Genomic DNA, 13,808 nt, shown 5'->3' with positions numbered 1-13,808 from the left:
GAACCTGGTCAGCATCAGTCGTTCTCAAAAGGAGATCATTCAGGGAGGATTTCAGGTCGTCAATGGAAGAATGGAGTTCAGCCGATTTCTTGTCAATTTTCAGAGAAAGACCTTTGTTACCATCTTGAATTTCCCTGAGGAGAGTAGCAAGCATGCCGGCAGGCTCACAAGAGGCTGCTGAGAGCAACAGTCTGGAACTGTCATCTGAGTTATGAGGGCTAATGCTAATCTTGTTAGCTGTAGCGTTATTGTTATCTTGGGAATCAACAACGTTTTGGTCGTCCTTCTTGCCTCTCGGCCGGAGGTCCATGGCTTTTTGGGAAGGTAAGTACTTGACAATTTATCAGCCGATGTTAGAATATTGTTTCAACGTTATTTAGGTAATAATAGAATAACTTCGAAGAGCTCGGTTTGTCAACGTCTGCTCAGCTCCGTGGCATCAGGTGCTCCCAGCATTCCTTATTTGCGCAACCTTTGCACAGTCAAAGGAAAATGCCACTTGGTTAGCTATGAGACATAGACATAGACTTTAGACTTTCTTTTGTTGCCAAGCAAGATAAATAAACGTTCAGTACTTTCTGAGTGAATGAACAACAACAAAAGCTTCCTGTCATCACCAGGCTGTCCATTTAAATAGAGTGAAAGTTCATGACCGGGTTCGTAGCATAGGTGTTAACGTCAACTCCATGGGATCTGATGGGACTGGGTTTGCCTCTCGGAAGAGACATTTTGAACATTCTCTTCCGTGTATAGTTTTGACACTCCCTCCCAGTCCCGTCACACACAGTGTGCTTCTTTCAATTATTAGGAGGCTCTTAAAGAGCATTGTCAAAAGGAAATGGCAAGGGACTGTGGTGCGTGCTACAACGGGGGAGAGAATGGTGGAGACTACAGAGACCATCTTACCAGGAATACTTTGTTGTCCCCATCCATCAGATACACTCCACCCCTACGGTACATCCCCGGGTCACACTTATATTGGCAGGGTGATGGATTCTGTTCCCTGAAATGCGCATGCCAGCTGATTGAGGGAGCAACGGGCCCTCCTCTATACACTTGTCTGGGCCCACTGGAACGTTCAGCTCCTCCACTGTGCGATATCAGAGAAGACCACCGTTGGCCCGGGAAACATTCGGAGGATCACCTCCTAAATCCGCACATCTGCCGCGCCACTGTCGTCCCCTTGATGTATCCCAAGTAGTTTCAGGTGGGTGACCTCAGTGGGAGAAGTAGCACAGGCCCGCTGCTAGCGCAGAACACCAAGCAGTTTGTGCCTCTTCGTGTTTTGCTCTCTCAGCCGCCTAATGTGACAGTCAATAATATATGTAAATAGTTAATGGGTAGGCTGCATGTTGATTATTTGTGTATTTTCCAGGAGCTTGCTTGATTGTCTTGTTAAAAGACATTGGGGATTTTTTCCAGTTTACTCTACATTGGCCTGAAATGGGTTTCTAGTTTTTCCCTTCCCTTTGGAAAGTCAGCTGTTCATTTTGAATAAATACTGATAACTACATTATTTCTGTTGCCATTTGTCATCATTGTGTATTTTTACTTTACTTGTTATGCTGTATTATGTTAATACTGTATAATACTGTTGCATAATCCCCTTCCTGTGTAAAAACCAAGGAAATTCCAAAAAATACATATACATATAAGTCGAAGTTTACATACCTGAAGGTACCACGTTCATTTGTACAAACATTTGTACGGAAGTATAAAAACCATGGGACCATGCAGCCGTCATACCGCTCAGGAAGGAATGAGTAGGTGTCTCCAAACTGGTACACACACATACACACACACACACTGTATGTCCAATTTGGGGAAAAAACCATTGGATTTTGGCTGATAGACCACTTTTTAAGGGCTACAGAATGAGCAATGATGCTCTTCTTGGTGTAAACCTATGTGGATTTGGAAACGAAGTGTTCCAGAGTAGAATGGACCCCCCTTTTACTGCAACACAATTTACAGAATACAATTGGATTTAAGCTGATTGGCCACTCTTTAAGGGCCGCAAAATGAGCTTCAAAAGCTCCTCTGGGTGTAAACTCTGGATGTGGAAACTTAAGGACTCATGCGTAGAAGAGACCCCCCCTTTTACTGAACACAATGTACAATGTACAGTGTTCAGCGTAACATGTATGTCCAATATTAAAAAACTATTGTATTTAAGCTGATTGGCAACTCTTTTAAGGGCCGCAAAATCAGCAGCGATGCTCCTCTGACAGAAGCTCCTACAGTGCAATAAATTATAGGAGTACACCCCATAAACATTGAGCTTTTAGGTTTGACAAAAAATCGACAAAATATTAAATAAATCACACATCTTATAGAAAATACTTGTAATTATTCTTTGTATGATAAGTAGTACAACATATCGATAATTGTGCACATTTTCAATCATTGTCACCCCAATTATTAATTTACAGGACGGGACTCTTATTCTGAAGGATTCCAAAACCGTGACCCAGAAGTACTTATTTTTGCTTGCTTTACAGCAGTCTAAACCACCCCGGGAGTTTGCTAGCGAACACAGCCGAAACGTTTGAGCGCTTTTGATGTATATTAGTCACTGTGTTTTAAACACGCTTCTGTCGTATCTAGTTACCCAATTTAATGTCATATTTACATTGTTGTTAGTCAGCGCTGGCTGGTTAAATTAGCTTGAGGTGCAGTGACGTTAGTCTAGTCGCTAATGCTAACTAGCTACCTAACGTTAGCTAGCTAACACCCCGAACATGGGATCACAGAGTTACTCCTATCCAGCTAAAGAAGCAGGGCTTGGCTGGACCGAGAAAGAAACTATCGTAGAAGAGCAGAAGGGAGAGGAGGAGGCTGTAACCGTCAAAAAAGAAGTAGAGTGTGAGGCAGTTACAGTGAAAGAAGAAAAATAATTTACAGTGAAAGAAGAGGAAGAAGCTTAGAGTGAAAGAGCAGGATGTTACTGTAAAAGAGGAAGACGTTACAGTGAAAGAGGAGAAGGATGCAGTTTTTGGAGTAAAAGAGGAGATGACTGTTACAGTGAAAGAAGAGGATGACATTTTTGGAGTGAAGAAGGAGATTACTGTCACATTGGAGGAGGATAAGAATGAGGAAGAAGAGAAGAATACTAGAGATCTGATTAACACCAGTAAGCACTGTCCTAAAAACAGGGGCACAAACTCTGCAGTTAAAATGATGTGTAATTTTAAAAGGCCACTGCGATTCAAACCAACAAAATGGCTGTCCTGACACTTGTTTACCACTCTCCAGTAGGCAGGCGACACTATGGATGCATGGACTGTCCATCCATAAAAATACACATGATAGTGGTTTGAAAGGGGCATTCTACTGAAGTTCTATGCTTGAATATGTTGTTCTGTACTGTAGGAGTTAATTGTTAACGCTGCAAAGAGTAGGTGCAACCAACAAAACATGAATCTCTGAATATCTTTCTGTAGAGTTGTTCCATGTCATTTCAGCAGAACATGACACATACCATCTGTTTTTTGTGACATTTTTTCTGTCGTTAGAAGCAGGTAAGATTGTGATTCCTGAAACATTATTTGATAAAAATATTTTTATCAGGGAAATTAAGCTAATTGATTGCACACATTGGCAATTTTAATTTATTGGATTCAGATAATATTCAAATAAAGTACCCAGCATCTGATTTGGACCAAACTTCTTCCTAACAATGAGTAAAACATGAGGAATAAAATAAGTCAAAAGCAACCCACACTCCATTCCAATCCCACTCAACAACTAGTATACGGTATCAGTTCTCTGTGTGACAAGTAGTATGAAGCTGTGGCTTGGAGTATGAAGCTGTGGCTTGGAGTATGTCTTTGCCGTACTAAGTAACCTATTCCCTGTGAATTTTTTTTCTCCTGTTCATAGAAATGTAATTAAAGTTGCTTGCATTATTTACCATAGTGGCAAAGTACCAACTTTTAACCACTAGATGCTGCTTTTCCTGCTATACCACCATAGTCTTTTATTAATTTTGCTGGTCTCTTGTGTTTTAAATAGGTCACAACATTTCCTTTGCAACTTTGGGGAGAAAACCAATAGATTTGGCTCATGATGAAAATAAATTGTGGTATCTGTTACTAACTACCATGATTTCAGAACAATCTTAGATGGTGGGTGTCGAAATCCTCTTGTGCTTCTTGAGGTGAAATGACCCAGTAGTGCTTTTCTCCGTCTCTATACTTGACATCCCATGAGAGCAAATTTATGATGAAGTTACTCATATCACTAAGTTGCTTTGGATGAAAGTGTCTGCTAAATGGCATGTAATTATTATTATAATAGTATTTCTAAATTTCAACATTGTTGCAGCGGTCAGAGAGGCAGATGGCAAGGTTCATACAAATGTCTGCCCTCTGCAAACCAACTGTTAGACTAGAAGCATTGGGTAAAAATTCCTAGATGCTTTTTCCCAGTGGAGAATAGTTTTAAAATGCCTGGCTGGACTGTCCACTGTCCTAGATTATTGTGAATAACTAATGGCTAGTGATGGGGGGTTTAAATCATTTCACTATTCGAATAGTCTCATTCATTTTTGTTGGATATCCGACTATTTGAAATGTGTTATTTTATATTTTTTTAATCAAGTTATTAACCTGAGCACTACTGACAGGGAACAGGCTGGCACTCTATTGCTGCAGCTGCCTGTGGAGGTTGTATGGGGCGGTGTCTGTAGCGAGCAGACAAGGGAGGGAGAGACCCCAAGGCAACTTGACTACAGCCAAAACTAGCTAACTTGTAGCAGCTACAATGTTATCATCCCATATAACAGTACCTGTCTTGACTGGAGCAGTGGTGGAAAAAGTACTCTAAAGTCATACTTGAGTAAAAGTAAAGATACCTTAATAGAAAATGACTCAAGTGAAAGTCACCCAGTAAAATACTACTTGAGTAAAAGTTTAAAAGTATTTGGTTTTAAATATACTTAAGTATCAAAAGTAAATGGAATTGTTAATATGTACTTAGGTATCAAAAGTAAAAGTATTAATCATTTCAAGTTACATATAGTATGCTAACCAAACAGCACAATTTCTTCTCTTTTTTTTCAAATGTAGCCAGGGGAACACTAAAACACTCTGACAATGATTTACAAACAAAGCATTTGTGTTTAGTGAGTCCGCCAGATCAGAGGCAGTAGGAATGACCAGGGATGTTCTCTTGATAAGTGCGTGAATTGGACCATTTTCTTTTGGGTGTCATGGAAAATGTATGGAGTAAAAAGTACATTTATTTTCTTTAGGAATGTAGTGAAGTAAAAGTTGTCAAAAATATAAATAGTAAAGTACAGATACCCCAAAAAACTACTTAAGTAGTACTTTAAAGTATTTTTACTTAAGTACTTTACACCACTGGACTGGAGTAGCCTAGAGAAGCTAGCTAACCAGCTATAGCTAGCTTAGCTCTCAAACTAGGTGGCATACTGCCTTCTCCCTACAGTTTTCAGAGGTTCACATGAGCCCACGACTGGCTCATGTGAACTACAATGTCTGCCCCCAGCTGTGCCCTGGACACCATATGTGAATTGATTGCCCCCCATCTATCTTCAGAGCTCGTGCTGTTAGGTGACCTAAACTGGGACATGCTTAACACCCCGGCCATCCTACAGTCTAAGCTTGATGCCCTCAATCTCACACAAATTATCAATGAACCTACCAGGTACAAGCCCAAATCCGTAAACACGGGCACCCTCATAGATATCATCCTAACCAACCTGCCCTCCAAATACACCTCTGCTGTCTTCAACCAGGATCTCAGCGATCACTGCCTCATTGCCTGTGTCCGTAATGGGTCTGCGGTCAAACGACCACCCCTCATCACTGTCAAACGCTCACTTCAGCGTGCAGGCCTTTATAATCGACCTGGCCCAGGTATCCTGGAAGGATATTGACCTCATTCCGACAGTAGACGATGCCTGGTTATTCTTTAAAAGTGCTTTCCTCACCATCTTAAATAAGCATGCCCCATTCAAAATGTTTTAACCAGGAACAGATATAGCCCTTGGTTCACTCCAGACCTGACTGCCCTTGACCAGCACAAAAACATCCTGTGGCGTACTATCGAATAGCCCCCGCGATATGCAACTATTCAGGGAAGTTAGGAACCAATATACACAGGCAGTTAGGAAAGCAAAGGCTAGTTTTTTCAAACAGAAATTTGCATCCTGTAGCACAAACTCCAAAATGTTCTGGGACACTGTAAAGTCCATGGAGAATAAGAGCACCTCCTCCCAGCTGCCCACTGCACTGAGGCTAGGAAACACTGTCACCACCGGTAAATCCACTATAATTGAGAATTTCAATAAGCATTTTTCTACGGCTGGCTATGCTTTCCACCTGGCTACCCCTAGCCCGGCCAACAGCCCTGCACCCCGCACAGCAACTTGCCCAAGCCTCCCCCATTTCTCTTTCACCAAAATCCAGATAGCTGATGTTCTGAAAGAGCTGCAAAATCTTGACTCCTACAAATCAGCCGGGCTAGACAATCTGGACCTGTCTCTTTCTAAAATGATCCGCCGTATCGTCTGAGATCCCAAAGGATTGGAAAGCTGCCGCGGTCATCCCCCTCTTCAAAGGGGGAGACACTCTAGACCCAAACTGCTACAGACCTATATCTATCCTACCCTGCCTTTCTAAGGTCTTCGAAAGCCAAGTTAACAAACAGATCACCGACCATTTCGAATCCCACCGTACGTTCTCCGCTATGCAATCTGGTTTCCGAGCTGGTCATGGGGGCACCTCAGCCACGCTCAAGGTCCTAAACGATATCATAAACGCCATCGATAAGAGACAATACTGCGCAGCTGTATTCATCGACCCGGCCAAGGCTTTCGAATCTGTCAATCACCACATTCTTATCGGCAGACTCAACAGCCTTGGTTTCTCAAATGACTGCCTCGCCTGGTTCACCAACTACTCAGACAGAGCTCAGTGTGTCAAATCGGAGGGCCTGTTGTCCGGACCTCTGGCAGTCTCTATGGGGGTGCCACAGGGTTCAATTCTCGAGCCAACTCTTTTCTCTGTATACATCAATGACGTCGCTCTTGCTGCTGGTGATTCTCTGATCCACCTCTATGCAGACGACACCATTTTGTATACTTCTGGCCCTTCTTTGCACACTGTTAGCTAACCTCCAGACGAGCTTCAATGACATACAACTCTCCTTCCGTGGCCTTCAACTGCTCTTCAATGCAAGTAAAACTAAATGTATGCTCTTCAACCGATCGCTGCCCACACCTGCCCGCCCGTCCAGCATCACTACTCTGGACGGTTCTGACTTAGAATATATGGACAACTAGAAATACCTAGGTGTCTGGTTAGACTGTAAACTCTCCTTCCAGACTCACATCAAGCATCTCCAATCCAAAATTAAATCTAGAACCGGCTTCCTATTTCGCAACAAAGCATCCTTCACTCATGCTGCCAAACATACACTCGGAAAACTGACTATCCTACAGATCCTTGACTTCGGCGATGTCATTTACAAAATAGCCTCCAACACTACTCAGGAAGTTGGATGAAGTCTATCACAGTGCCATCTGTTTTGTCACCAAAGCCCCATGTACTACCCACCACTGCGACCTGTATGCTCTCGTTGGCTGGCACTCGTTTCATTTTCGTTGCCAAACCCACTGGCTCCAGCTCTTCTATAAGTCTTTGCTAGGTAAAGCCCTGCCTTATCTCAGCTCACTGGTCACCATAGCAGCACCCACTCGTAGCACACGCTCCAGCAGGTATATCTCACTGGTCACCCCCAAAGCCAACTCCTCCTTTGGCCGCCTTTCCTTTCAGTTCTCTGCTGCCAATGACTGGAACGAACTGCAAAAATTACTGAAGCTGGAGACTCATATCTCCCTCACTAACTTTTAGCACCAGCTGTCAGAGCAGCTCACAGATCACTGCACCTGTACATAGCCCATCCAACTTCCTCATCCCCCATACTGTTATTTATTTTGCTCCTTTGCACCCCAGTATCTCTACTTGCACACTCATCTTCTGCACATCTATCACTCCAGTGTTTAATTGCTGTATTGTAATTATTTTGCCACTATGGCCTATTTATTTCTTTACCTCCCTTATCTTACCTCATTTGCACACACTGTATATAGACTTTTTTCTATTGTATTATTGACTGCATGTTTGTTTATTCCATGTGTAACTGTGTGTTGTTTGTGTCGTACTGCTTTGCTTTATCTTGGCCAGGTTGCAGTGTAAGTGAGAACTTGTTCTCAACTAGCCTACCTGGTTAAATAAAGGTGAAATAAAAATAAATTAAAAAGATATTGATAATCATCGTTACGGCTTTCGAAACATATGGCCCTTATCTTTCATTAGCGAGAAAGAATCCTTCAAATAAAAAAGATAGACTTACTGTAGTAGTTTGCACAGATCCATACAGGTATGGGTGCCTCCATCTGACGAAACTACACTTCCGCTACACTTCCCGAGTTCAGAGCACACTTGATAGCTAATTGGCAGGTGTTCAGAGCACACTTGATAGCTAATTGGCAGGTGTTCGGAGCACACTTGATAGCTAATTGGCACAGGTGGTCACTTCTGTCTGTTTTCTTTAAACAAGTGCTGAAACATGGAGATATGGAACACTAACCCTAAATAAAGGTGTTTATCAATGTAGCCTTTTTGTTTTAAAAACATTTTTTATATGAAAGATAAGGTTCTTATGCTTCCAGAACCGCACCGCAAGCCATTTTGTGTTAATGTTCAGACCTGTCGTCGGGGCTCTAAACAAAATGCCTTCATCCAATGACACTTTTGTGTAATGTAATGGAACTGGGAGTCATGATCAAGGGCTAGGCTAATTAAGGCTACATGCTGTCCTTTCTTCACAACCCCATTCAGATAAAACAACAGCCTACCTTTTGGTTGCTCGTCGTGGCCTACTCCTCATTTCTCAAACCTTTTATTCCATATTTTTTTTTCCCCATCTTGCAATGTGTCCCTGAACTCTCAGTCCACTCATTCCATTGAGCCGCTTTTATTGGCCAACATAAACAACAAGCTACACACATGAAGGCTACTGGTCGCTCCGTGAGCGTCATAAAAATTACATTGAAAAGGTTTTTAAACAATGTCACATGGATATTTTTGTTTCATTTAGGAAAGGCCTTTTCAATGTTAAAAACAGTTTAAAATCGGCCTATATTAGGCTCTCTTATCAAAATGCATACTCACACAAGTATTTGAATACTAACATCCGTTTTAATATTCAAATAACCATGCACATCCCTACTAACAGCTATAAACCAATAAGCATCCAGGATCTAAGTGTACCATTTTATGAGGGATCTAGTTTGGATTAAGCCTCAAAGGAAGACAGTTTTATCATGTGTAGGTTTCATTCAAGTCTCTGTTCATTATTTAATTGGTAACTCTGTCTTTGACAGGAGAGACACCAGATTCTCACTCTGACAGAGGGAAGAGTACTCCAGGGGAATCAGACCCAGAGATGCCCAAACTATTAAGATCACACCACTGCTCCCATTGTGGAAAGAGATTTACCCAGTTAAGGAACTTGAAAGATCACGAAAGAACACACACAGGAGAGAAGCCTCATCTCTGCTCCCAGTGTGGAAAGGGTTTTACCCAGTTAGGGAACCTGAAGGACCATGAAAGAAGACACACAGGATATAAGCCTTTCCAATGCTCTCAGTGTGGAAAAAGTTTTATCAAGTTCAGCAACCTGAAAATGCATTTGAGAACACACACAGGGGAGAAGCCCTACCACTGCTCAGACTGTGGAAAGTGATTTACCCAGCTAGGGAACCTGAAGTCACATGAGAGAACACACATGAGAGCAAAGCCTTACCATTGTTCCCAGTGTGAAACATTTTTCTTGTCATCAGGGGACCTGATAAAACATGAAAGAACACACTATGTAGAGAGGCCATACCAATGCTCTCAGTGTGGAAAGAGATTTATGAAGTCATCGCATCTGAAGGGTCATAAGAGAATACACACAGGAGAAAAAACATTCCAATGCTCTGTGTGGAAAGGGTTTTGCCTGGGTAGGGAACCTGAAACAGCATGAGATGACACACACAGGAGATAAGCCTTTCCAATGCTCCCAGTGTGGGAAAACTTTTACACAGTTAGTGCACATGAAAACACATGAGAGGACTCACAAAAGAGAATAGCCCAACTTCTGTTCCAAGTGTGTAAAGTTTTTTTTTTCTCCCAAGTTAAGGGGTCTGAAAGAGCATGAAAAAATACCCAGGAGGAGAAGACATACCACTGCACTCATTGCGGAAAGACATTTTCCCAGTAAGAGGACCTAAAATCACATGAGTATAATTGTTCTATAGTTGCCAGGGCGCCATAGTAGAAGCCTAAGCACAGTTTTCCTGTACATATTTTTTGAAATTATTTTTTATATAATGAAAAAATAATTATGAACTTGTTTTGTTATGTAATTAAGTATTGACTATACATATACACACACACACACACAGTGCATTTGGAAAGTATTCAGACTTCTTGACTTTTTCCACATTTTGTTATGTTACAGCCTTATTCTAAAATGAGTTAAATAAATCAGACCGTTTGCTATGAGACTCGAAATGTATGTCCAATCAATTGAATTTACTACAGGTGAATTTACAATCAAGTTGTAGAAACAAACAAGGATGATCAATGGAAACAGGATGCACCTGATGTTAACTTTGAGTCTCATAGCAAAGGGTTTGAATAGAATTCTTATGTAAATAAGGTATTTCTGTAGTTTTTTTTATAAATTAGCAAAAAATGATAAACTGGTTTTCACTTGTAGAACTGATGAGGATTTTTTTTAAATATACATTTTACAATAAGGCTATAACATAACAAAATGTGGAAAAAGTCAATCGTTCTGAATACTTTCCGAATGCACTGTATGTATCAATCTAACCATGCAGCCAATTAACTTGTCTTTTTTTTAAGCGTCTTTAAGATTCTTCTTGTGATTAAAAGGGCTACATAAATTAAATCTATTATTATTGTTAGAATAGAGAGGCTGTGTTCTGACTTCTGTTTTTGACTGAGAATGAGTGTTTTTGTTCATGCCACACAAAATGTAATTGTATATCAAATCAAAATCTAATTTTATTCGGCACATGCTTCGTAACCTATGGTTAGACTAACTGGGTATTCATAATAGTCACAAACCACAGTTACAGTACAGTAGAGTACAATACAGTAAAAAGTAGAGTATAGTTAAGTACAGAAGACTAGAGCACACATGAGTAGAGTGCAGTATAATGTAATATTCTCTACTGAACTATACTTTTTACTGTACTGTACTCTACTGTGCACTACTGTACTTTGCTCTACTGTTCTGTACTGTACTGTAAAAGAGATCTTGGTCTCAGCATGACTACTTGTCAAAATAAAGGTTAAATAAAATATTCTACTCTATTTTACTGTACTCTACTGAACTCTAATGTACTTTGCTGTGATGTCCAAACTTGTGAAACATAGATGTCTATGATTGGTACAGATTTGGTCCTGTTATTACAATAATAGCCAGTGTGTAGAATAATAGCCAAACATGCAAAAGGAGGATATTAAATTGTTCTACATTTGTGTACCTATTCAGGATACATCACCATGAAGAGAAGGGCATTCATAATTATGCATTTCTGTAACGAGTGTCGTGTGTGGAGGACCAAGACGCAACAGGGAAGGGTATACTCATCTTCTTTTTAATATTGAAGAAGGTGAAACAAAAATGAAACACGTATACAATTACGAAAACGACACTAACAGTTCTGTCAGGTGAAGATCACAAAACAGAATACAACTACCCACAAACCCCAAAGGAAAACAGGCTGCCTAAGTATGACTCCCAATCAGCGACAATGATGTACAGCTGTCCCTGATTGAGAGCCATACCAGGCCAAAACAAAGAAATACAAAGCATAGAAAAAATGACAGAATGCCCACCCAAATCACACCCTGACCAAACCTAAATAGAGAAATAAAAAAGGCTCTCTCAGGTCAGGGCGTGACAATTTCTGTATAGTACAGATCAAGGACCCATGATGTGAGTCTCAGCGTTACTCTGGTACCGTGAAATTGTCCATATACTGTGCCTTCAGAAAGTATTCATACCCCTTGACTTATTCCACATTTTGTTGCTACAGCCTGAACTCAAAATTGATTAAATTGTTTTTTTCTTACCCATCTACACACAATACCCCAAAGTGAAAACATGTTTTTAGACATGTTTGTTAATTTATTGACAATGAAATACAGAAATATCTAATTTATATAAATATTCACACCCCTGAGTCAATACTTTGTAGAAGCACCTTTGGCAGCGATTACAGCTGTGAGTCGTTCTGGGCATATTTTTAAGAGTTTTCCACACCTGGATTGTGCAACATTTTCACATTATTTTCAAAATTCTTCAAGCTCTGTCAAATTGTATGTTGTTCATTGCTAGACAACCATTTTCAGGTCTTGACATAGATTTTCGAGTAGATTTAGTGTAACTCGGACACTGACGAACATTCACTGTCTTCTTGGTAAGCAACTCCATTGTAGATTTAGCCTTTTGTTCAAGGTTTTTGTCCTGCTGAAAGGTGAATTCCTCTCCTGGTGTCTGGTGGAAAGCAGACTGAAGCAGGTTTTCCTCTAGTATTTTTCCTGTGGTAAGCTCCATTCCGTTTCTTTTTATCCTGAAAAACTCCTCAGTCCTTAACGATTACAAGCATACCCACAACAATATGCAGCCACCACTATGCTTGAAAGTATGAAGAATGGTACTCAGTAATGTGTTGTATTGGATTTGCCCCAAATATAACACTTCATATTCAGGACAAACAGTTAATTGCTTTACCAAATTTTTTGCAGTATTACTTTAGTGCCTTGTTGCAAACAGTATGCATGTTTTGGAATATTTTTATTCTGTACAGGCTTCCATTTTATCAATCTGTCAATTAGGTTAGTATTGTGGAGTAATGACAATGTTGTTGATCCATCCTCCGTTTTCTCACTGCCATTAAACTGTAACTGTTTAAAAGTCACCATTGGCCTCATGGTGAAATCCCCGAGCGGTTTCCTTCCTCTCCTGCGACTGAGTTAGGAAGACGCATATATCTTTGTAGTGATTGGTTGCAGGGGCGAAAATCTGATATCAACTTTGGAGGGGACAATTACATTAAATTTTCTCAAGAGCAATTCCTGAGGGGGACACCAAAAGTAGTGCTGTAACACACAGCCTACGTTTAATATGGTAAATGTATATTGAGGAACCAAAGAAATAAGGTGTTTGCCGTACTCCTAACTACCGGTACCCAAAACTACACAACTAATCACAACAGCAATACCATTGCCTTTAACAAATCTTAGTTCAGTCACCAGTTTAAGTTGAGAGTGGCATGGCATTTTCCAATTATGTTCCTATTTTACAAGTAAAAAAAATTGAGAACCTTTCATAATGTTGCCAAACAAAGACTCAACAAACTTACCTGAGACTCCCTGTCTCTGCCAGTCTGTCCCTGCATATCTGTCCCTAACTCTGCTGTCTGTGTGCCATCTGTTGCCTGCTCTGCCTAATGACATCATTGTGAAACATTTCCATTAGAATTTCATTTCTTTCTTATGAACATTTTATCAACTAGTCTTTGAGATATTAGGCTACTAGGGTTCTTACTTTGCGTTTTGGTGTACTGAAAAATACTCTGATGTCTGTCTTTTTTCTGCCATTTTTCTGCCATTTTTCTACCTGGTTGGCTACACACACACAGTATGTAGGAGATGGGCTTCTATCATCTTATCTTCTATCATTCTATATGGGCT

At 40.5% G+C, this 13,808-nt stretch overlaps 2 long non-coding RNA genes across 2 annotated transcripts; both read left to right on the top strand.

Moving 5' to 3' along the window:
* The first annotated feature begins 2,478 nt into the window (after positions 1-2,478).
* On the top strand, positions 2,479-10,000 carry LOC115153211 (uncharacterized). Its single transcript, XR_003867660.1, has 2 exons — positions 2,479-3,133; positions 9,416-10,000. It is a non-coding gene; the product is annotated as an uncharacterized LOC115153211 (long non-coding RNA).
* On the top strand, positions 8,219-8,893 carry LOC115153212 (uncharacterized). The gene is made up of 2 exons (XR_003867661.1): positions 8,219-8,489; positions 8,523-8,893. It is a non-coding gene; the product is annotated as an uncharacterized LOC115153212 (long non-coding RNA).
* Positions 10,001-13,808: the final 3,808 nt, after the last annotated feature.

The sequence above is a fragment of the Salmo trutta genome, chromosome 18, assembly GCF_901001165.1.
Source record: "Salmo trutta chromosome 18, fSalTru1.1, whole genome shotgun sequence".
Classification (NCBI taxonomy): domain Eukaryota; kingdom Metazoa; phylum Chordata; class Actinopteri; order Salmoniformes; family Salmonidae; genus Salmo; species Salmo trutta.
Note: the sequence above shows the minus strand (reverse complement) of the source record. Positions and strands in the feature narration are given on the sequence as shown.